The 24601-nt window shown below is 50.5% G+C and overlaps 1 protein-coding gene and 1 pseudogene across 3 annotated transcripts in view; one reads left to right on the top strand and one right to left on the bottom strand.

The window, feature by feature from the left end:
• ABI3 (ABI family member 3) overlaps window positions 1–24601 on the bottom strand; it is a 523965-nt gene that overhangs the window by 476433 nt on the left and 22931 nt on the right. The gene's annotated exons all lie outside the window — the stretch shown is intronic.
• On the top strand, window positions 22712–22869 carry LOC136393764 (small ribosomal subunit protein eS27-like; annotated as a pseudogene).

Below are 24601 nucleotides of genomic sequence, written 5' to 3'. Positions count from 1 at the left end.
TACAATTTAAAAAAATTATTTTTTTACATGTTTATTTTATTTATTTTAGAGAGAGAGAGAAAGAGAGAGAGCTTGAGATGTTGACAGGAACATCGATCTGTTCTTGTATGTGCCCTGACCAAGGGTCGAACCAGTAACCTCTGCACTCAGGATGATGCCCCAACCAACTGAGCTATTGGGCCAGGGCCCAAGCTAAGATTTTTTTTTTAAATTCACTTTAGAGAGGAGAGAGAGGGAGAGAGACAGAGAGAGAGAGAGAGAGGGAGGGAGAGAGAGAGAGAAGAGAGAGACAGGGGGGAGGAGCTGGAAGCATCAACTCCCATATGTGCCTTGACCAGGCAAGCCCAGGGTTTCAAACCAGCGACCTCAGCATTTCCAGGTCAATGCTTTATCCACTGCGCCACCACAGGTCAGGCCCAAGCTAAGATTTTGAAGGAGTCAAATCTTCACTGCCGTCTGCCTGAAAGGTTGTCTCTCAGTTCCTCCCTCTATCGCCCAGGCAGGTTTGGTCTTGCTGATGGATGCTCGGCCAAGACATGCTGATATGGGTGCCTCACCTCAGGCAACTGGGAATTCAGCTCTCCAGATTCCTCAGCAAGTCACCTCAAGGTGATAGAAATAGTGAGCCTACATGGAAAGAGCACCAGCCTAGAAATCGGAATTTAGTCCCAATGCAGCCTCTATCCCAACCCACCTTTCTTCAAAACCCAGCTCAAACATCACCCGCTCTGTGTATTTGATTCTTCCCCAAGCAGAACTGGAGCCTCCTGCGCTCTGTACAGAACTGTCAGAGTTATTAGCAACTGTTTGTAATTATTGGTAGATGTAAAGCCAGGAGCCACGGCCAGGGCCACCATCACAGCAGCCTTCTGGCCCATGCAGGTTCTCATTGGATTCGGACAGTCGGCAAAGAAACAACGGAGCCAAGAACTGATGGGCCTTCATCTTTAATTCTAGCTTGCACCCGGCAGGCAAGTAAAAAATACACACTGGGCTCCAAAACCCAGTCACATTCAGTGCTCACAAAGCTACTGATTTATCCGAGTTTCCTAGAATCAAAGGTTTCTACCTCACCAGCCTTATTCTCCTCAGTTCCCCATCTCCTTCCTTATCCCAGATACAAACTCTGTACAAACTGGCATCTCACTCAGCACTCCGCCATCTTGGCTGCTTCTCCTGGCCTACTCCACGTGGCCTCCTTCTGCTCTGCTCTCTCCTCTAATCATCCCAGGAACCAAGAGGGCAAACTCTCGTTCCATCCCCATTTTATAGTGTAGAAATCCAAACCCTTAATCCAATATACAAAATAGGGAAGTCTCTAATACAAAGTCACTTTCTGAGGCATGATTGGATTGTACCACCCCATATCAAAAAGGGTAGGAAAGGCTTAATCCCAAAACCAAGCCCCAGGCTACAAGGATTCTGCCTGCCTTTAGCCCACCCCAACACACATTAATATCACCTGGGCGACGGCCTCCTCGTGGGTAGTGTAATCTTTAACAAAGTGAGCATAATACATTTTATCTGCCCAACAGTAGACTTGCTTGTTTCTTAGTCCTATCTTGGGTCCCTCAAGGAAAGAGAATTGTCTTGATCTTTTCATCTTTCTAGCTATAGCACACAGCAGGTACTCAGTACACAAATAAATAATTATGGAATCACACCAAAATGAGATGGTCAGGTTGGCTGGTCATGAAGGTGGCTTCCTTACTTAAGAATCTGTGATGTCTGACCAGGTGGTGGCACAGTGGATAGAGCGTCAACCTGGGATGCTGAGGACCCAGGTTTGAAACCCCGGTTTGAGGTCGCCAGTTTGAGTGTGGGCGCACTAACATGAGTGCAGGGTTGCCAATTTGAGCGTGGGATCATAGACATAACCCCATGGTCGCTGGCTTAAGCCCAAAGGTCACTGGCTTGAGCAAAGATTCATTGGCTCAGCTGGAGCCCCTCAGTCAAGGCACATATGAGAAAGCAATCCATGGACAACTAAAATGCCACACAAGTTGGTGCTTCTCATCTCTCTCCCTTCCTAGCTTTCTCTCGCTAAAAAAAAAAAAAAAAAATGTCTGTGATGACCTCAAGCTCACTTCCAGGATTGGGCCCTAATGCCTGAGAGGCACAAAGAAGTGAAAGACCTAAGATTCCTAAACCTTCCAACCAAGCATGTCCCAACCTAGTTGGTCCCTGAGACAGAAACACCATGGACACTGGTATGACAAGAACTTGGGGGCTAGATGTACCTCTTTTCCTCCTGTGAGCATAGATCAGTCATCAGAAAGCATTGTGAGGCCTGTCACCACAGTGTCCCAGGAGATGGTGTTTCTCTAACAGGTGAGAAGATGGTGTGGGTCTCCAAGGGAATGAGGAATGGGTGGCTAAGGGGGCAAATCTGATTAAAGCACACTCAGGGTGAGGGTGAGCCATATCCTCAGCCGGCCTTCTCTGTCCCCCCTCTGGGTTGTCCTGGCCAAAGAAAGCCTTGGCCAGGCGGAGGTTTGCAATCTACCACAAGAGCTGCAGCTGGCCGTGTCCTCTCCCGACTGTTTGGGGGCAGGGCAGGGATCTAGGAAAATCTACTTTTGATGTGGAACTTTTAAGCAGAGGGTCCTCCTTGGTGTGGTTTGAAACATTGTCATGGTGTGTTTAGATAATGTCTAAATTAGCCCTCCATAAAGACTGGGAATGAAGGAATGTCTAAATATAACTATGGGACAGGGTTTGAGAACTGCCTGTGGACAAGCCTGGAAGAATCTCATCTAGAGGTATAAGATAGCAGAAAAATCAAACCTACCAGCCATTCCCATTTCCCCAGCCCCGAGCATTAAAGAGGCAGAGAAACACATCACACACACACACACACACACACACACACACAGTAGAGGTCAAACCAGGCTTTGGACATTTCTGCCCCTTCCAGGTTCCAGAGAAGAAAATGCCACAGAGTGGGGGTCAGGGGATGCAGGGGGGCCTGCAGCTGCCAGGCTGCAAATGTTGAGGAGGCTGTGCAGGTGATGTGTGGAGCCAGTGGGTGAGCGCTTGGGCCTGTGGAGACAGCTTTTATTAGAAACCTTCCATTTTTCTGGCATGTCACAACTTTAGCCAAACCACTCTGGGCAAAAAAAAAGTCTGGCTGTCCTTAGCCCCTGGGGTGGATTTGATTTAATTTGGGGTAGGGTATGGGAGTGTGGAGAAAGGGCCCTGGGCTGGACGACTAAAAAGTGGGTTCTAGTTCCCAGCTGCGCCACAACTTACAGTGGGACCTTGAACAAGTCAGGCCCCCTCTCTCTGCGCCTGTCTCTTCATAAGTAAAACGCGCAGGGCTGCCCCATAGGCGCTCTAGACCTTCCTCTGCCCTAGGTTGTCTGTCATCCTACAGTTCCTATGGGGACAGGGGAATGTTAGCCAAGCGCGGAGGGAAGCTCTCAGACCCGACTCGAGGTGGCGGAGGCGGGAACGCCGCGGAAGTTGAGTCTTTTCCCCAGATGGTTGGGCCCCAAGTTGGCAACTCTCAGTTGGGCAGGTGTCCCGAGCTGAAAAAGGAGGTCAGTGAGAAACAGTGCGCCTCCAAACTGCGAGCTGAAGCCCCGCGCTCCTCAAAGCGCCACGTCTGGCGGGGAAGAGGCGCAGTGGGGACGCGGACTTCTAGGTCTTGGGTGTGGCGGACCCACGGCCACTGGGTCACGGGCGTGTCAGGGACGCGGGGCTCCCGAGTCCCAGGCGCGGCGGGGACGTAGGCGTGGAGGGCGCGGCGGACACGTGGGCTCCTGGGTCACGATCGGGGGCTCGTCTTCCCCGTCCCGACGCGGCCCGGCACAGCCGCGAGAGGGCGTCGCTCCAGGCGGTCGCGCGTGTCCCGGGACGTGGCGCCTGTAGAGGCGTGGCTGGGCTGGGCGGGGCCGCTGCCCACGGGACTCCGGATCCTCGCAGCGCACGACTCATCCTTCCCCGACACGCTCCCTCGACTGCAAACCAGGAAGCCCGGGGGGAAAGCCCGCGGGCCGGGGGCCAGTGGGAGGCCGGGGTTCCCGGCAGACTGCGAGCCGAGAGGGGAGGGGGGCGGCCATGGCAACGGGCGTGGGCCCGGGGACGCGTGTGAAACGCTTCTTTCTCCACATTTCGCTGCTCTGGCCCCCGCTCGCCGCCCCCGCCGCCTGAATAGCTTTCTGTCTTGGCGGACCCCCTCGTCGGGCTGTTGATTGTTTAACTCCCAGACTGACTGGCTCTGGTGAATTTCCAGACTCCTCTTTGGGACAGGTCCTGGGGGAGGAGAGAGAAATCCGTGTGCAGTGAAAGCCAGGCACAAATAACCTTGCACTGCGCTTCTTTCTTTTGATCCTCTCATTCCGTCCTGGCCTGTGATGTGGCAGGGACAATGGCCCCATTTTACAGATGGCATAACTAAGGGGCATAGTTACTTGACCAAAAGCACATCCAGAGATAAAACTAGCAGAAATGAGAGAATTCTTATCCCTCCACTGTCAGCCCCAGGAGTGAGGCTCTAGAAGGCCCTCTGTGCCTGGGCTCAGAATTTGATGGGCCAACCATCTCCCCCTTTTTCTGCCCGCATCCTCTGGTGAGGGAATAGCAGGCTTCAGGATCTGCAAGCCACGAAGGAGAGAGGACCCAGGTCTTCAGTTCTGTTCTGGGCTCTCGGGCTTCCTTCTGCAGGATGACTCCGCCCTCCCCCATCCTGCCCCCCCCCCCATACTCCACCTTTCCCTGCTTTACTCCATTAGGATCAGAGGCTAAGGACCGACACTCCTATTTTCTCATTAATAAATCTCATTAACGACCACTTGAGTGTTCTATTTTGTGAAACTTGGACAAGCCCCTTCCCCATTCCAGGCCTCAATTTTTCCATCTGTATAAGAGGGACTAGTAACTTCTAAGAAGCCTTCCAGCACAAATATTCCAGGATTCTCATTCACTTTCTCCACAGGCAACAGCCCACCATAAGGAATTAAATTTTCTTCCTTACCGCTGTACTTGGCTCCCTGGCACCTGTGCACATAGTATTACTCAATAAAAGGTTATTAAATAAGTATAAAGGTATACCTCTGCCTGTTCCCTTCTAATAAATTCCTAATGATGACCAAAAGCAAGAAGAGAAAAATAAGTAGGCTTATCAACCCTTTCCAAATATCTCTGCACCACCTTGCAGGATGAGGAACAACCTCTGAGGGCTGGTGGGGCAGCAGAAATATTTCAGTTCAAAAGCTGGGTGTGGCCTGACCAGGCGGTGGCACAGTGGATAGAACGTTGGACTGGGATGTGGAGGACCCAGGTTCGAGACTCCGAGTTCGCCAGCTTGAGCGCGGGCTCATCTGGTTTGAGCAAGGCGTGATCACCAGCTTGAACCCAAGGTCGCTGGCTCGAGCAAGGAGTCACTTGATCTGCTGTAGCCCCCTGACCACCATCAAGGCACATATGAGAAAGCAATCAATGAAAAACTAAGGAACCACAACGAAGAATTGATGAGAGTTTCTCATCTCTCTCCCTTCCTCTCTGTCTGTCTCTCCCTATCTGTTCCTCTCTCTGACTCTGTCTCTGCCACAAAAATAAATAAATGGATAAAAAAAAAAAGCTGGGCGTGAATTTGATCTCTGCCCTTCCCTTACTGCCTCTGGCCAGTTGCCCTTTTGAACCGTTGCATTCTTGGGTGTTTCCTGGCTTGTGGATATATCATCAACAATGGCTCCCATTGCCTGACTGGTGGTGATGCAGTGAATAGAGTGTTGACCTGGGACACTGAGGACCCAGGTTCAAAACCCTGAGATCACCAGCTTGAGCACAGGTTTCAGGTTTGCCAGCTTGAGCGCAGGGTCACTGGCTTGAGCCTGGGATCATCAACATGATCCCAGTTCGCTGGCTTGAGCAAGGGGTCACTGGCTCAGCTTAAGCCCCCCAGTCACTGCATATATGAGAAGCAATCAATGAACAACGAAAAGTAATGCAACTACAAGTTGATACTTCTCATCTCTCTCCCTTCCTCTCTGTATGTCTGTCTCTGTCTCACTAAAATAATTAATAATAATAATAATAATAATACAATGGCTCCCATTTTACAGATGCTAAAATTGAACAAAAGCGCCTTGGCCAAGAACACACCACAGAATACAAGGTGGTAGACTGTTGGGCAGATAAAATATATTATGCTCACTTTGTTAAAGATGGCGCTGCCCACATGGAAGCCTGTTGCCCAGGTGATATTTCTGAAGTTGGAAACCCGGAGGCAGTCAGACAGACTTCCGCATGTGCCCGACCGGGATCCACCTGGCACGCCCACCAGGGGGCGATACTCTGCCCATCTGGGGCATCACTCTGTTGCAACCAGAGCCATTCTAGCACTTGAGGCAGAGGCCACAGAACCATCCTCAGTGCCCGGGCCAACTTTGCTCCAATGGAGCCTTGGCTGCGGGAGGGGAAAAGAGAGACAGAGAGGAAGGAGAGGGGGAGGGGTGGAGAAGCAGATGGGCGCTTCTCCTGTGTGCCCTGGCCAGGAATCGAACCCAGGACTCCTGCACGCCAGGCTGACGCTCTACCACTGAGCTAACCGGCCAGGGCCGCCCAGGTGATATTAATGTGTGTTGGGGGCGGGCTCTGGGCAGGCAGGATCCTTGTAGCCTGGGGCTTGGTCTTAGGACTAAGCCTTTCCCACCCTTTTTGATGTGGGATGGTACACTTTCATGAAGAATCCCATCATGCTTCAGATAAGTGACTTTGTATTAGAGACTTCCCTATTTTGTACATTGGATTAAAGGTTTTGATTTCTGCACTATAAAGTGGGGCAGACCGGGAGCTTGCTCTTTCAATTCCTGAGATGAGCATTGGAGAGGAGAGCAGAGAAAGGCCACGTGGAGGAGGCCAGGAGAGGCAGCCAAGATGGCGGAGTGTTGAGTGAGAAGCCAGTTTGTGCAGAGTTTGTGCAGGGAGAAGGAAGGAGATGGGGAACAGAGGTGAATAAGGCTGGTGAGGTAGAAACCTTTGATTCTAGGAAACTCGGATAAGTCAGTAGCTTTGTGAGCACTGAAAGAGTGGGTGTTGGAGCCCAGTGTGTGTTTTTACTTGCCCGCAGGGTGCAAGCTAGGATTAAAGATGATGGCCCACCAGATTTTGGCTTCGTTGTTTCATTACCGACTGTCCAAATCTAATGCGAACCTGCATGGGCCAGGCGGCTGTGATGGTGGCCGTGGCTACTGGCTTTACATAGACACAAAACCGTTTCCTCATTTGTTCAATGCAGATGATAATAATAATGCCTGTTTTACAGGGTGGCTGGAAGAGAAGGGAAGGCTGTTTGGAAGCTGTAACCTGCTCTAGCAATAACGCTGATGCCTGGCGCTGGGCCGTGAGAAGTGTTCTTTCCTTAGGCATTTGCATCTGGTTCATAAACAGGGCTGGGCAGAGGCAGGAACAGGACATGGCCTTTGGAGGAATTGACAGTGAGGGTAGGGGACACCAAGTACACAGATTGATACAACACCCCCGGGCAGTTTTAATAGAGTGTGCAGCCGCGCCGCAGGTGCTGCAGGCCCTCCCTCCCCGTGTATTGGGTTGGTTTGTTTTGCTTTGCTTTGTTTGAACATCTCTGGCATTCTTGGCATCTCCCTTAAGGGAAACATTCACAGTTCAGGGTCTGTCACCCTTCACCCAGCTTGGGTGACACACCCAAGGGAGAGGTTTATTGGGTGATTCCTTTGTCCCCTTCTCTTGGGGGTCTCTGGGTGACCCTGTGTGACCCCTCCCAAAGGCCTCGGAACTCGGTTTCCTGCCTTTCTCTGGGGTTCAGCTCCCATCTGCAGTGTGAACACAGCAAGTGGTCCTAGTTGGGGTATTTGGTTTTTTTACCTTGTACTTGAATAATGCTCTAAATGTTTAAAATGTATTTTCTCAAATAAATGTACACTTATTTGTACTGTCATATGGCCAAAATGCACATGCATGTGGTACAAAATTCAAAACGTACAAAAGAGAATCCAGGGAGAGGTCAGTCTTCCGCCCTCACATGCTCTCAGGCCCCCCGAGTGCCTTCCCAGAGGAGCCCACTCTCACTGGGTTCTTACATATCCCTTCAGAAATCAAACATCCTCTCTTAAGGAGTTTTTAAAAAGCAATATTTGTCAAGTCGTGGTCTCTAGGCCACCTGCATCGGAGTCACCACAGTGTGGGCTCATTGGATAGCAGGCGTTCAAGCCAGAGGACACGGCGCTGACCAGTTCGACGGCTCTCACCCTGTGGTTGGAAAGGGATTCACTCTCACATGTTCCTGTTTCTAGGTGAGGAGACTGAGCCCAGACCTGGTCAGAGAATGCCAGGTCTGGAACCAGAGTTTGCAACACTTCCAGCTACACCAGTGTTGCGCAGACTGTGTGCGTGTCCTTAGAAACGAATCTGCTTTTGAAATGAAATCACAGCTGTAAGCACGTGTGAAATAAAGGCAGAGCTCCTCCTCCTGTTGAAGTGGGGGTGTGGTAGAGCGAACTCGGGGAGCCTCCTTGGAACCCTGGGGTTGCAAGACGACATTCTCATCTAAGGTGACATCCTAGAGGTGACAGGAACTTGGTATTCAAATCCAAGCTGGGAGAAGGAAACCAGACTTCCAGCTCAAGGCTCTGGATGTGAGCCCTGGACGCCTCCCTGCCCCGGCCCTCGAGCCTCGTCAACTCCGGTTCTCAAATCCTTCGAGGCCACAGAGGGCTGTTGTACAGAGGCCGCTCGGAGTCCACGTGTCCCCATGAAGAGAGATGGCCTCCCTTGAGCATCCACATCCGGATCGATTCAGGCGCAGTTACGGAGACCCCGGATGTGCCCGCGCAATAAACTCCAAGCAGTTTGAAACTAGTCCCTCCCTCTCATGGCTCTCATGATAGCTGGAGAGCGCAGATAGAAAAAGAAGTGATAAGGACGTTAGACAGGTGTCTGCTGGGTGGGGTAAAAGCAGGTGGGCAGGCAGGTGAGTCCTCTCTGGATACAGGGGAGCAGGGGAAGGGCTGGGGGGGGCTGGAAAGGCTGGTGCTGGTGGGGTGAAAAGGAACTACAGGGTGGTAGAGAACTACCTTCCAAGGGATGCTCGGCCACTGTCCCTCGAGATGCATTAGAGTCGTGGTCAGACTCCAAGAAGTGGCAGATTGGGACCCTACCCCCAGCTTAATTAGACTAACCGATCTGAGAAACTTGAGTTAGAGTTTCAGCAGATCCTCGCAGTGAATTCTTCCATCCTTTGGGTCTTCTTTCCACAAATCTTAACTCTTCCTCCCCAGCACTCCCCTCTGATGGCCCCTGGGTCACTCTCCTCCATCCACACACTGTCCTCCTATAGCTGCTCCCTCTGCCGAAGGCTGCCCCCCATATCTGCGCAGCTGGGTCCCTCGCTGTGCCCACACCTCAGTGAGGCTTTCTCCAGCTGTCTTTGAATAAGTCTCGCTCCTCCCCCTACTCTCAACACCCTCCCTGCTTTCTGTTCTCATGGCATAGATCACTTCCTGGCATTCTATATCTTTACTCAGTTGCCTGTCCCATTAGATGTTAGATCTTTGAGGGCAAAAATCGTCTGTGCTGTGCTGCCTAGAATAGCTCCAGACACATAGTAGGCACCCACCAAGCATTCGTCGAATGAAGGAGTGTACGAGCGGCTCCCTCTTACAGCCTTCCTCTCTGCAGATTTCTCCCTAGGATGGAGAGGGGTGCTTACGATGGCTAGGAGCTTGGATTTTGTGGACAAAGTAAGGGCCAGTATGTTCTGGTACTATTTCGCCACACCATGAGTAGTCTTAACAGCAGCATTACAAATCTTACCAGAAGGTACAGGTGCCAAGTTGAACCAGCTTGTCACGGTAGATGACAGGGATCCTAGGGGGAGAGCAAAAGACTGGGCCTTGGGCCCTGGCCGGTTGGCTCAGTGGTAGAGCATCGGCCTGGCGTGCAGGAGTCCCGGGTTCAATTCCCAGCCAGGGCACACAGGAGAAGCGCCCATCTGCTTCTCCACCCCTCCCCCTTTCCTTCCTCTCTGCCTCTCTCTTCCCCTCCCGCAGCCAAGGCTCCATTGGAGCAAAGTTGCCCGGGCGCTGAGGATGGCTCTGTGGCCTCTGCCTCAGGCGCTAGAATGGCTCTGGATGCAACAGAACAACGCCCCAGATGGGCAGAGCATCGCTTCCTGGTGGGCATGCCGGGTGGATCCCGGTTGGGCGCATGTGGGAGTCTGTCTGACTGCCTCCCCATTTCCAACTTCAGAAAAATACAACATAAATAAATAAATAAATAAAATAAAAGACTGGGCCTTGGAAAGGGACCACCATAGGGCTTGAGAGGAGTAGGGAAAAGGTGGGGTTCCTTGCTCCCTGCGTGCTGCTTGGTCACCACAGACACTGAGCCAAGGGGAACCAAGAGAGGGAGGAGGCAGTCACGACGGAGTGTCAGTGAGGCAGCCAGCCAGGTACCCCCTCGCCCCCACCTCATTGTCCTTACCCTGCCCTTGGCTCCTCAGATGACTCAGCAAGTTCAAGCCTCCGGGGGCCATTGCAGCACTTCCCTTGGGATGAGAGGATCTTGCATGACATTAAGTAACACCCCTGGGAGGGCAGGAGGCTCAGAAAGTCAGCAGCAGCCTGAGACAAGGGTCATCCAGGGCCAAGCACGCCTGTGTCTCTGTATGGAGAACCTCAGCCCAGGAAACAGCTGGTGCAGGGAACTTGGGGGTGGATGGGTCTCCAACCTGAGCTGAAAATCAGCACTTCAGCTACAAGCGTTTGAAGAAATATGGTTTCAAAGCAGCAAACCCTCACAGAAAATGAATGCAGGTGTGCCTTGCTTTAAGTCACTACTTATAGGAAAACCAAACATTTACCAAGGATAAAGAAAGGGCTCGTTCTTCCTTTTTTTTTTTTTTTAATTATTATTATTATTTTTTTGGTATTATTGTGAAGTTAGAAGCAGGGAGGCAGTCAGACAGACTCCCGCATGCTCCCGACTGGGATCCACCTGGCAAGCCTGCCAGGGGGCAATGCTCTGCCCATCTGGGGCGTTGCTCTGTGTGGCTGGAGCCATTTTAGCTCCTGAAGCAGAGGCCAAGGAGCCATCCTCAGCACCCGGGCCAACTAGGCTCCAGTGGAGCCTCGGCTGTGGGAGGGGAAGAGAGAGACAGAGAGGAAGGAGAGGGGAAAGGGTGGAGAAGCAGAAGGGCGCTTCTCCTGTGTGCCCTGGCCGGGAATCGAACCCAGGACTTCCACACGCCGGGCTGACACTCTACCGCTGAGCCAACCGGCCAGGGCCTTGTTCCTCATTTTGAAGAAGGCTGCTTGCTCCTTGGGCACCTGTGTATGTGAGCTTCCCTAGTCAACTGGAAACCATCTCCTCTATAAACATTCAGCTTCCACATGGTAATCACTGGACATGTGGCACTTTCTGATGAACACACACTGTCATCAGATTCTTAGAGGATCATTACCTACAATGATCCCCATCTTGCAGATGAGAAAACAGAGGCCTGAAGTGGGGGAGTCACAGAGCTCAGCCAGGCCTCGGGTTTGAGGCTCTTCCCAGCACATCATGCTGTCCATGTGTGGTTCCGACGAGAGTTCTGGAAGGTGTACACAGAGCACGAGAATGATCCGTGTGATCAAAGAGAACACCAGCAAGGCGAAGGTTCCAGACAGGTTCCCGGCATCAGAGCCCAGGTTTGGGAGTTAGACAAACCTGGGCTCTCGTCCGAGGTTCGCCACTCACAAGCCGCTTGGCACGTGCTGGACCTCTATGGGGCTCAGTCTCCTCATCTGTAAAGTGAGGATGACACTGGAGAGCTGTGGGGATGAAGTGATGTATGTTATTGCTTAGAGCAGGGGTCCCCAAACTTTTTACACAGGGGGCCGGTTCACTGTCCTTCAGACCGTTGGAGGGCCGGACTATAAAAAAAAACTATGAACAAATCCCTATGCACACTGTACATATCTTATTTTAAAGTAAAAAACAAAACGGGAACAAATACAATATTTAAAATAAAGAACAAGTAAATTTAAATCAACAAACTGACCAGTATTTCAGTGGGAACTCTGCTCCTCTCACTGACCACCAATGAAAGAGGTGCCCCTTGGCCCTGGCTGGTTGGCTCAGTGGTAGAGCATCAGCCTGGTTTGTGGAAGTCCCAGGTTCGATTCCCGGCCACGGCATACAGGAGAAGCGCCCATCTGCTTCTTCACCCCTCCCCCTCTCCTTCCTCTCTGTCTCTTTCTTCCCCTCCCGTAGCCAAGGCTCCATTGGAGCAAAGATGGCCCAGGCACTGAGGATGGCTCCGTGGTCTCCGCCTCAGGCGCTAGAATGGCTCTGGTCGCGACAGAGTGATGCCCCAGATGGGCAGAGCATCGCCCCCTAGTGGGCATGCCGGGTGGATCCGGGTCGGGCACATGTGGGAGTCTGTCTGACTGCCTCCCCGTTTCCAGCTTCAGAAAAATGCAGAAAAGGGAAAAAAAAAAAAAAAAAAAAAAAGAGGTGCCCCTTCTGGAAGTGCAGCGAGGGCCGAATAAATGGCCTCAGGGGGCCGCATGCGACCCGCGGGCCATAGTTTGGGGTCCCCTGGCTTAGAGCAATGCCTGACACATAGCTGCTATTATTATGCCTGTCATTCTTGTTTTCTTACAGTATCTCACACTCCTTATGTGAGATATCCACAGAGACGTGAGCAAGCATCTCCTCTGGGGACAAGCAAGATCTCCCCCCTCCCTCATCTCAGCCTTTTTCTACCCTCACTTTGGGCTTCCAGGAGGTCACCTTGGGCTAGTTCTTTCCCAAACCCCAGGGGCCTCCCTGCCAGTGCCGGAACCCACCTTGTAGCTGCCAGCTGTCTTGGCCAAGGATGAACGGCATCACCCATGGCCCCACTGGCGTGCGGTCACCAGCCTCTGCCTGCGGCAGGGACTGGAGCCCGGCCGTGCCTGGCAGGCTGCCAGGGCCTCCTTGGTAGGATGCCCCGCCACTCCCTCCACTCCCTCTGGCCCTCTATTCTGGGAGCTGTAATTTAGACAGCCTTCCCCGCCCCAATTGCTATCTGTGGCAGCAGTCACCGTTCCCGAGGGCCCTGCCCACCCCCCCTCCCCCACCCCGCTAGACTGCCTTTTCATAAACAGCTCCCAGGCTGCCCTGTTATCTTGGGCGCTGTGGCTCTCGGGAGGAGGCCCTGCCACCCTGGAGATACAAATGACTCTTCAATCCTGGGGGAAGCCGGCCAATGTGGGCAGAGACGGGACGAAACCTTCACCCACGAGAGCTCAATATAGCAGCCTGACCCTGCAGTCTGCTGGCGTGGGGTGGGGTGGGGTGCAGAAAAGAAGAGAGCCTGTCATAACCCCTCCAACACCCTGGGGACTGGGTCAGCCTGGGCTATAGTCTCCCCAAGGCCCCTGCCTCATCTAGGCATGCTCAGCTTTAGGCCACGACAAGGGTGGGGTGAAGGGTCAATAACAGCAATGAAAGTGGTATTGCTAAAATGCAAATGTGATTGTGTCACCTTCTAGCTCCAAACCTTCAGTGGTTCCTCGTGGCCCTTAGGGGTGAAGCTCATAAGACCCTTCTCCTCTGCCCTTTGTACCATTTCTCTCACCTCAGGACCTTTGCATAGGCTTTCCTTGTGCCTAGATACAGTTCTCCTCTTCGTCTAATTCCTACTCACCCTGCAGGTCTTGGCTTAGAAGTCAGTTGTCACGGAGCTGACATCACCACACATACACAGTCTCCCGGGTCCTCCCCTTGCACTGGGATGAGTGTCCTGCCCATGTTCACCAGAAGCACCAGGCCCTCACCAATGCACTTGTCTGCCTCCCTGGCTGACTGTAAATGCTCCCAGGGCAGGGAATCTTTCTGCTCATATTGTTTTTCCAGCATCTAGCCCAGTCCTGCCATACAAAACATGTTCAAGAAAAATTTGTTGAAAGAACACATGAATGAATAAATGAGTGACTCCTCTACCCCTTCAGGATGAGTGGGTCTCTTGGGGGGTTTTGCTACTTTGTGCCCTTCGTTTTCCTAGAAACCTCGACTTCAGTGTTCTGTTGCTTTTTCCTCTGTACATAACTTCAAGGTTTTTGTTTTGTTTTGTTTTGATTTTATACAGGGACAGAGAGTCAGAGAGAGGGATAGATAGGGACAGACAGACAGGAACAGAGAGAGATGAGAAGCATCAATCATCAGTTTTTTGTTTTGACACCTTATTTGTTCATTGATTGCTTTCCCATATGTGCCTTGACCGTGGGTCTTCAGCAGACCGAGTAACTCCTTGCTCAAGCCAGCGGCCTTAGGTCCAAGCTGGTGAGCTGTTTTTGCTCAAGCCAGATGAGCCTGCGCTCAAGCTGGAGACCTCGGGGTCTCGAACCTGGGTTCTCCACATCCCAGTCTGACACTCTATCCACTGCACCACCACCTAGTCAGGCAACTTCAAGTTTGCTGCACCGTCTATTTATCTGATCTGGAAAATATGGTTGCCATGGCCATAAGCCTGCTTGTTGGTGGGAGCCTCAAGAAGCTCTGAGGATGCACTGTAGGAGAGAAGGGCTTCTTTGGGTTGAGAGTGAGGAAGACACAGAATGAGGGAGTCCTCATGTCCATGAGTCACTTACAAGCAACAAATCTGTTACCAGGAGGCAAGGCAGCTGCGCATGTCCGATGGGAAAGTCAGGCTAGTTTGGCAATTTCTGTCGCGTACAGAGATACACTATGTATTTTGCTTGCTCCAAAGAGGAAACTGCAGACTAACCTACAACAACAGCAACGAAGCTGGCGTTAGATCATACTACCTGCTATCCGTATAAATATTGGAGGACCTCTGGAATTTGAGTTTTTCTGCATCCAAATTGCTTTTCCTTTATCATTTCTCTCAACCTGCAGTTTCACGTGACTTTGTCCCAGATCACCTGGAGGCTGGGAAAACACGGTCACTGCATCTGTCTCCACCTCCTGAGAACATGCGACTCACTCCAGGAGCACAGCCATGGAGCCAAGGTCTGGGGCCAGGCCTTCCAGGGAGGGAACAAGAGAGCAGGGGTGGCTCAGCAACTCATCTCCCTGCTCCTGGAGGTCACATCAGGAGGTGACCAAAGCCAGGGATAGTGAGGACAATCAATCTAGTGGCAAAATATACAAAGTGCACTCTCTGGGCGGGTCACACGATCCAGACACACTCTCATCTCAAGGCCTTTGCACCTGCTGTTACCTCTGCCTGTGGCCGGGACTGGAAACCGACGTGCCCTGCTGAAGAGCTCAGTTGGTGAGAGTGTCATCTCCACACACAAAAGTTGCAGGTTCAATCCCTGGTCAGGGCACTTACAGGAACAGATCGGTGTTTCTTTCTTTTTTTTTTTTTTTTTATTCATTTTAGAGAGGAGAGAGACAGAGATAGAGGAGAGAGAGAAGGGGGGAGGAGCTGGAAGCATCAACTTCCATATATGTGCCTTGACCAGGCAAGCCCAGGGTTTCGAACCGGCGACCTCAGCATTTCCAGGTCGACGCTTTATCCACTGAGCCACCACAGGTCAGGCCAGATCGGTGTTTCTGTTTGTCTGTCTGTCTGTCTGTCTCTCTCTCTCTACCTTCCTCTCTCTCTCAAATCAATAAATAAACATTTTTTAAAAAATATGTATTATCTCCCACAGTCAGGAATCCTCATGAAGTTGCAGTCATCTTAAGGCTGAACCAGCGCTGGAGGGTGTGCCTCGACGTTCACTCATTGGTTGGGGGCAGGCCTTGGATCTGCAGGCAGCTGACTGGGGGCTTCAGTTCCATGCCCTGTGGGCCTCCTTAGAGGACTGTCCGTGACATGGCAGCTTCCCTTAAGAGCAAGTGATCCAAAGCAGAGGGCAAGAGGAGAGCGAGAGAGCACCCAAGACGGAAGCTGCTGCCTTTTCTAACCTGTATTGGAAGAGACGGACCTTGGCTTCTGCACAATGCCACCTTCACCCAGGCCCACACTGGGGGAAGGGACTGCACGGAGGGGAGGATACCAGGCACAGATGTTGAGGCCATCTTGGAAGCTGGCTACCACAATCTCTAACACATACCTGGCATACAGAAGATGCTCAAAAATTAGCTAAGAGAAAAAAAGGAATGATTTCAGGAAAATGCTTAGTGTGGGCTTCAGTTCTCATGGGGAGCTGCCCCATCCCTGAAGGATCTTAAACACATTCACCTTAGTCCTGGCCCTAGACAGGTAGCTAGCTCAGTTAGTTAGAGCGTCATCCCAATGCACCAAAGTTGCAGGTACAATCCCCGGTCAAGACACATACAAGAATCAACCAGTGAATACACAAATAAGTGGAACAACAAATTGATGTCTCTCTCTCTCTGTCTCTCCCTTCTTCTGACTTTCTGAAAACCAATTTAAAACACACACACACACACACACACACACACACACACACACACACACACACACACACACACACACAAATTCAGCTTTGCCCAAACCCCCACCCTGCCCCCACAATGCCCTCTTATAATTCAGCTCCACCTCTTTCCAGCTGTGTGAACTTGGGTGCGTTCCCAAGTTCACAGGCCTGTTGTAGGAATTAAAGAAATGAGGGTGTAAGTATCACAGTGTCTGACACACACAAGCCCTCCAAAGCATAGCAGCATGGGCAGTCCTGTGTGGGTGTGGGTGTGAATGTGTGTATGTGAGGGTTTCTGTCTGATTTTCTGGGAGCAGCGGCTGAGAGGCGCTGTCCAAGGTGGTCATGTGGTCCAGACACCAGGTTTATCACTTGGGCCAGAGATGGTCACGTGTTGGGGCCTTAGTCACCCAAACATGCAGGAGAGACTGATGAGCCCTGGGCTGCTGTCCTTGTACACTAAGCAGTATGTGTCACACTGAGGTTCTTAAATTTTTGCAGGGCCGGGAGGGAAGGGGAACTGAAGTCATGGAACCTTTTGAAAGTTTACATGAAAAAGGCAAATGTGTACATAAACACCAAAACAGTATATAAATAAGGCAGAACATTCACTCTGGACCATAGCTTCCGAATACTAGCCCTGGACTGTGGCCCCCTTAGAGGCAATGACTGGACCTCGTGTCTCCTGAAGAAATGAATAAATGCATGTATGAAGGAATGAATAAAAAAAAAAAGAATCCAATAACTGCCCAAAAGGCCAGGCCAGAATCTCCTCTACTTGTCTAATTGCCTCCAGAAAACTGGCTGGCTTCAAAAGACCTACATTCCAGTTTCCCCTTAGTCACCTTACTAACTATATGACCTTGAACTTGTCACTCAAACTCTCTCAGCCTCATACGCCTCATTGGGAAATTAAGGTCAATTACAGAGAGTGTCTTGAAAATTACACAATTTACGAAAAACATGAAAAACTCTTATTTTGGTTGGACTCTTATTCTGATGCGCACATCTAGATTGGCATAAGGGATGGACTTTTCCTATCCACTGGCCCTCAAGGCCCTCCATCAGCACAGGCCTGCCCAAGACTAGGAAGATTCCTAAGTGGGGCAGTTCGCTCAGAGGAAGATAAAAACATGCTGAGCTGCCAGGGCTGTCCTTAGTCAGCATATCTAGTCAGTTGGCCAAGTTTCCACACAACTAAGTCTGGGAATGAGTTCTGGGCTCATTCTAGGCCTAAGGCCACATCCTACACAGGTAGACTAAATTGAGAATTCTGTGATCATTCAGGCAACACATATATATTGATCAGCTACTCTACGTTCAAAGCTGCTGCTAGGTGCTGGGGATACCATGGGAGTAAACCCATTATGGGCCCTGTCCTCTTGGAGCTGACAATCTAATGGGAAGCAGATATCATCAGTCACCCAAAAACACAGGGTGTTCTGCAGATGTAAAATAGGGATGGGGGGCAGGACAAATTTCCTTCTAGAAGTGACATATGAGTTGAACCCTGAACTTAATGAGAGGTCATGAACAGCGTGGGAAGTACCACGGGCAGCGTGTCAAAGTGTCTGACACATAGCAAGTGCAAAGGGCCTGTGGTAGCACATTTGAAAATCTGAAAGAAGCCTGGTGTGGTTAGAACACACGAAGCAGAGTGAGGAGGAGAAGGATGTGAGATGCAATTAGAAAAGTAACCAGGGATACATGGCAGGCAGAGACTAAATCACCTTGTTCTCTTTCATGTGACATTTGCAAAGACTAAGGAACTGGAGTGGCAGATTTCAAGTCTCTGAATAGCTGTTACACAGAAGGAGGGTGCCTCATGAGGAACAAAGTGAAGAAATAAAATGAAGTTGCTATAGTCAAGCTGCTAAATTACTAAAATCAAGTAGATTGAGGCATGAGGAAATGATTCTATTCTTGCTTTAACTGGAAATTTAAATTTTTTAACTTTTCAGTCTTGTGTCAACGCCTAGGTTTACATCACATCTCCAGATAACCCTCTGGTTATCCTCACAAAAGACTAAGGAGGGAATGATCAGGTATCCAGACCACCAGTCACCTAGGATTACCATTGAGACCAATCTAGCGGCTAAAAGTGCAGGACTGATTCTTCTTCTTTTTTTTTTTTTTTTTTTAAATATCTTTTTATTTATTTATTGTGGCAGAGGCAGAGAAAGTCAGATAGGGACAGACAGACAGGAAAGGAGAGAGATGAGAAGCATCAATTCTTCGTTGCCGCTCCTTAGTTGTTCATTGATTGATTTCTCATATGTGCCTTGACCCGGGAGGCTACAGCAGAGCGAGTGACCCCTGCTCAAGCCAGTGACCTTGTACTCAAGCTGGTGAGCCTTGCTCAAACCAAATGAGCTCGCGCTCAACCTGGTGACCTTGGGGTCTCAAACCTGGGTCCTCCACATCCCAGTCTGACGTTCTATCCACTGCGCCACCGCTTGGTCAGGTATGACTGATTCTTCTTAACAATGTGCTTTTAACTGTAAGAACTCAGAGTTTCAGCACTCAGAAGCCAAATGAGAGAAAATACCCCAGCAAGAGGGAGCTGAGTTCAATAGAAAAGACGTCCTGGGCCCTGGCCAGTTAACATAGTCAGTTTAGAGAGTTAACACAAAACAACAAGGTTGCAGCGTCGATCCCTGGTCAGGACACACACGGAAAGCATCCAAAGAATGCACAACTGAGTGGAACAACAAATGCTTCCCTCCCCCTTCCCTTCTCTCCCACCCTTTCTCTGTCTCTTTAAAAATCAATAAAGATTAAGTCCTGGCCTAGGTCAGTTGGTTGGAGCTTCGTCCCAGAGCGCAGAGGTTACCTATTCAGTTTCCTAGTCAGGGCACATACAGGAGCAGTTCAGTGTTCCTGTCTCTCTCTTCCTGCCTCTCTCTAATAATAATAATAATAATAATAATAATAATAATAATAATAAATTAAAATTAAAATTAAAATTTAAAAAAAAGAAAAAGAAAAAAAGGACTTCCTGGCCCAGAGGGAGGCTGGGGCTTGCCTTCTCTACTTTAATTGTTGTGTTTGCAGAAAAAGGGTTCGTTTGTTTGCTCATTCTCTTCTGTAAAACCAGAATCCACGGCCACCATCACAGCCGCCTGGCCCATGCAGGTTCGCATTAGATTCGGACAGACGGTAATGAAACAACAGAGCCATGAACTGGTGGCCCATTATCTTTAATCCTAGCTTGCACCTGGCGGGCAAGTAAAAACACACACTGGGCTCCAAAACTGACTCATCCAGTGCTCACAAAGCTACTGACTTATCCGAGTTTCCTAGAATCAAAGGTTTCTAGCTCACTAGCTGTTGGGCAGATAAAATATATTATGCTCACTTTGTTAAAGATGGCGCTGCCCACGTGAATGCCCATCGCCCAGGTGATATTAATGTGTGTTGGGGGCAGGTTGTGGACAAGAAGGATCCTGTAGCCTGGGGCTTGGTTTTAGGACTAAGCCTTTCCCACCCTTTTTGATGTGGGGTGGTACAATCCCATCATGCCTCAGATAAGTGACTTTGTATTAGAGACTTCCCTATTTTGTATATTGGATTAAAGGTTTTGCTTTCTGCACTGTAAAGTGGGGCAGACTGGGGGCTTGCTCTCTCGGTTCCTGAGATTAGCATTAGAGGAGAGAGCAGACAGAGACCACGTGGAGGAGGCCAGGAGAAATAGCCAAGATGGTGAAGTGTTGAAGGAGAAGCCAGTTTGTGCAGAGTTTGTGCAGAGAGAAGGAGATGGGGAACAGAGGTGAATAAGGCTGGTGAGGTAGAAACCTTTGATTCTAGGAAACTCAGATAAGTCAGTAGCTTTGTGAGCGCTGAATGAGTGGGTTTTGGAGCCCAGTGTGTGTTTTTACTTGCCCGCCAGGTGCAAGCTAGGATTAAAGATAATGACCCACCAGTTCGTGGCTCCATTGTTTCATTACTGTCTGTCCGAATCTAATGCAAACCTGCACAGGCTGGGTGGCTGTGATGGTGACCCTAGCAACTGGCTTTACACTAGCCTCATTCTCCTTTGTTCCCCATCTCCTTCTCTCTACACAAACTCTGCACTAACTGGCTTCTTTTTCAACACTCCACCATCTTGGCTGCCTCTCCTCTCCTCCACATGCCCTTACTCTGCTCTCCAACCTGCTCTCTCTAATGCTAATCTCAGGAACCGAGAGAGAGCAAGCTCCTGATCTGCCCCCCCCCCTTATAGCGCAGAAATCAAAACCTTTAATCCAATATACAAAATAGGGAAGTCTCTAAAACAAAGTCACTTATCTGAGGCATGATGAGATTGCACCACCCCACATCAAAAAGGGTGGGAAAGGCTTAGTCCTAAAACCAAGCCCCAGGCTACAAGGATCCTACCTGCCCACAGCCCACCCCCAACACACGTTACTATAATCACACCTATTCCAAGCAATCAGCTGGGCACGGGCTTCCATGTGGGCAACGCCATCTTTGACAAAGTGAGCATAATATATTTTATCTGCCCAACATCTTCTCCGTCTGGTTACTCGGCTGTATTACCCTCATGCCCACTGCTATTGAGGGAGCACAGTGGGCAGCTCTGTTAAAAAAAACAAACTTCACCCAAGTGAATTTGAACATGTAATTGGCTTTATGAAGTGATTCATCAATCAGCCAGCTACGCAGGGAGCAACTAGAAGGGCACTCCCAGGAGCTATAAAAACGGGAGGTTTATAAGAAAGGTGGGGCAAGAGAGCTTTTAACAAAAGGGGGGGAAAGGGATTATTTTGGGGTTGGGACATCTTTTTTGTGTGTTGGGAGGAGAAAGGAAAGGGTTGTTTTTTTTTTTTTTTTTTTATCATGCAGATTGCCTCTTCTTTCTATTGGGGCTGGGGGCCCACGTGACAGATTACCTTACTGGTGCTTGACCAGAAAATTCCACACTGGTTGATTAAGATTACATTCCTGGGAAAGGTTGAAACTGAAATTAGGGCAGGTATGAGGTCATTTTGAGCCTGTAGTTTTCTCTTTACCAGCTTAGGACCAAGTGAGTCTTGTAGGGAAAGGGCCTGGACGCAGGGAGGGAAAGAGGCAGGTAAGGGTTGTCTCCTGGCTGCATAGGAGAGACAGGGAGAGAGGAAAGGGGAGGAGACAGCCAGCTGGGGCAGGAACAGGGGTTGGGGTGGGACAGGAAGGAAAGCAGTCAGGACGTGGTAGGGGTGGGCGGTGTCTCTCCAGATGACAAAGAACCATCCTCTTGATGACGGAGGTGCCTCAGGTCCCAGCTGTCACACCTGCAGGAGGATGAGACAGAATTGCCCTGGTGGTCACCAGCGGGACAGATTTACCAGTTGCTCCTGCCGGACACTTTTGGGAAGGCCTGTTTGCTTGTCTGAGCCCCCTCTCCAGACTGTAAACTCCTTGAGGGCAGGGTCTGTGTCTTGTTCAAGACCCTATCTCCCAGTGCCCGAAGCAGTTAATACTTGTTGAATAAATGAAAGCATAAACAAACAAACCCTGCATTGCAGAGATGACTTGGAGGGCAGGAGACTGCCTACAGCTACTGGCGGGACTCCGCTCTGAGGAGCTGAGCCTTGAGCTATTTGTCCTCAGATTCTTTCAAGGGCCCAGGAAGAATGGGTGGGACAACACCGAATGGCAACTCAAAACCCAGACACTTCACCTTCCCAGCAGTGATGACTTCACAAAAACGTGCTTCTGGCTAAGGACCTCCTTCATCTCTCTCAGAACAGAAGAGGAAACACAGGAAGAAGCGCCTGGTACAGAGCCCAGTTCCTTCTTTGTTTTTTTTGTTTGTTTGTTTATTTTTACAGGGACAGAGAGAGAGTCAGATAGAGGGATAGATAGGGACAGACACACAGAAACAGAGAGAGATGATAGACTTAATTTTTTTTATTTATTCATTTTAGAGAGGAGAGGGAGAGACAGAGAGAGAGAGGAGAGACAGAGAGAGAAGGGGGGAAGGAGCTGGAAGCATCAACTCCCATATGTGCCTTGACCAGGCAAGCCCAGGGTTTCGAACCGGCAACCTCAGCATTTCCAGATCGACGCTTTATCCACTGCGCCACCACAGGTCAGGCCAGAGAGAGATGAGAAGCATCAATCATCAGTTTTTCGTTGAGACACCTTAGTTGTTCATTGATTGCTTTCTCATATGTGCCATGACTGCGGGCCTTCAGCAGACTGAGTAACCTCCCGCTCGAGCCAGTGACCCTGGGTCCATGCTACTGAGCTTTTTGCTCAAACCAGATGAGCCCGCGCTCAAGCTGGCAACCCCGGGGTCCTTCCGCATCCCAGTCCGACGCTCTATCCACTGCACCACCTGGTCAGGCCCCAGTTCCTTCTTCATGGATGTGAAACGCCCAGGGTGCTATAAAGTCTCCACCGTCGTCAGCCATGCACAAACGGTGGTTCTGCGTGTTGGCGGCTCCACTGCCCTCTGTCAGCCTAGAGGGGGAAAGCAAGGCTGACAGAAGGGGGCTCCTTCAGAGGGCAGCAGCACTAAGACCACCCTAAATCAAGATGAGTGGGGGACCATTCCAATAAACACGTTTTGGATACAAATTCAAACCAAACCCAGACTCTTCAAAGGCAGGCCATGCAATGTTCTGGTTAAAAACGTCGCTCTGGCCTGACCTGTGGTGGCGCAGTGGGTAAAAGCATCGACCTGGAACGCTGAGGTCGCCGGTTCGAAACCCCAGGCTTGCCTGGTCAAGGCACATATGGGAGTTGATGCATCCTGCTCCTCCCCCTGTTCTTTTTATCTCTTTCCTCTCTCTGTGTATCCTCTCTCTAAAAAAATGAATAAATAAAAATGTAAAAACAACAACAACAAAAAAAAACCCCCAAAAAACGTCGCTCTGCAGCTGACTGCTTGGCTTCAAGTCCTGCTTCTGCAGGACTACAACAGACTCACTTGGTCCTAAGCTGGTAAAGAGAAAACTACAGGCCCACTTTTGGGACAGGACACTTTTGGGAAGGCCTGTTTGCTTGTCTGAGCCCCCTCTCCAGACTGCAACTTCTTAGCTCTGCGGTCTTGAACAAATCACATTACCACTTTGTGCCTCATTATTCTCATCTGTAAAATGGGTGAACTAATTGATCACAGCGTTAATGTGAGAATGAAGAGAGAAGCCTTTTATTTTATTATTTTATTTTTTTTATTTTGTATTTTTCTGAAGCTGGAAATGGGGAGGCAGTCAGACAGATTCCCGCATACACCCGACCAGGATCCACCTGGCACGCCCACCGGGGGCGATGCTCTGCCCATCCGGGGCGTTGCTCTGTTGCGACCAGAGCCACTCTAGTGGCTGAGGCAGAGGCCATAGAGCCATCCCCAGCGCCTGGGCCAACTTTGCTCCAATGGAGCCTTGGCTGCGGGAAGGGAAGAGAGAGACAGAGAGGAAGGAGAGGGGGAGGAGTGGAGAAGCAGATGGGTGCCTCTCCTGTGTGCCCTGGCCGGGAATCGAACCCGGGACTTCTGCACGCCAGGCCGACGCTCTACCACTGAGCCAACCGGCCAGGGCCAGAGAGAGAAGCCTTTTAGAACACTGCTTGGCACACAGGAGGTGCTCCATCGGTGTTAATAATTGTTGTCCAGGAAAGAGACGAGAGACCTAGAAAGGGATTTGTTCGGCCTCAGTCCCTTACCCCCAGCACAGCGCCTTAGACACACAGAGAGCCCTACAGCAGACCCTGCAGAACGGCCTGAACGGCGACACTCCCAGTGGCCTTTTCCACTGAGCTGACCCACATCAGCCACCAGAGCACCGCAGGCCCTTTGTCCCCTTCAGATAGAGAACTGCAGACTTCAACATCTGCACTGACCACCACTTGCTACACAGCATCCTTGGGCAATGTGCTTTCTTAATGTTCCCAAGCTTCTGCTTTCTCATTGTGAAAAGAAGAGTTCTAAAGCCATCTGCTCAGGTTGTGGTGGGAATTATGTGCCTGGCACCCACTGATCCTTCCTCAGGTGAACAGATGTGGGCAATCTGCCCCCACTTCCCCCTTGACTCCCCCACCCCACCCATCAGGCTGACTGGAGAGCAGGGGGCTGCATTCCTGGCCTCGCTGGCTCTAATATCCAAACCCTGGACAAGAGTCAAACCTTCTATGAAGACCAGCCGGAGAGCTCCATCCCTGGCGGCCTGAGTCAGGGTTCACCAGGGACTTCTGTCCCTGACACCTCAAAGTGACTCTTGTCTCCACAAGCTCTCTGCCAGAATGACTGACCT

Source organism: Saccopteryx leptura, chromosome 2 (assembly GCF_036850995.1).
Source record: "Saccopteryx leptura isolate mSacLep1 chromosome 2, mSacLep1_pri_phased_curated, whole genome shotgun sequence".
In the NCBI taxonomy this organism is placed as follows: domain Eukaryota; kingdom Metazoa; phylum Chordata; class Mammalia; order Chiroptera; family Emballonuridae; genus Saccopteryx; species Saccopteryx leptura.
This window is presented reverse-complemented; position numbering and strand designations above follow the sequence as displayed.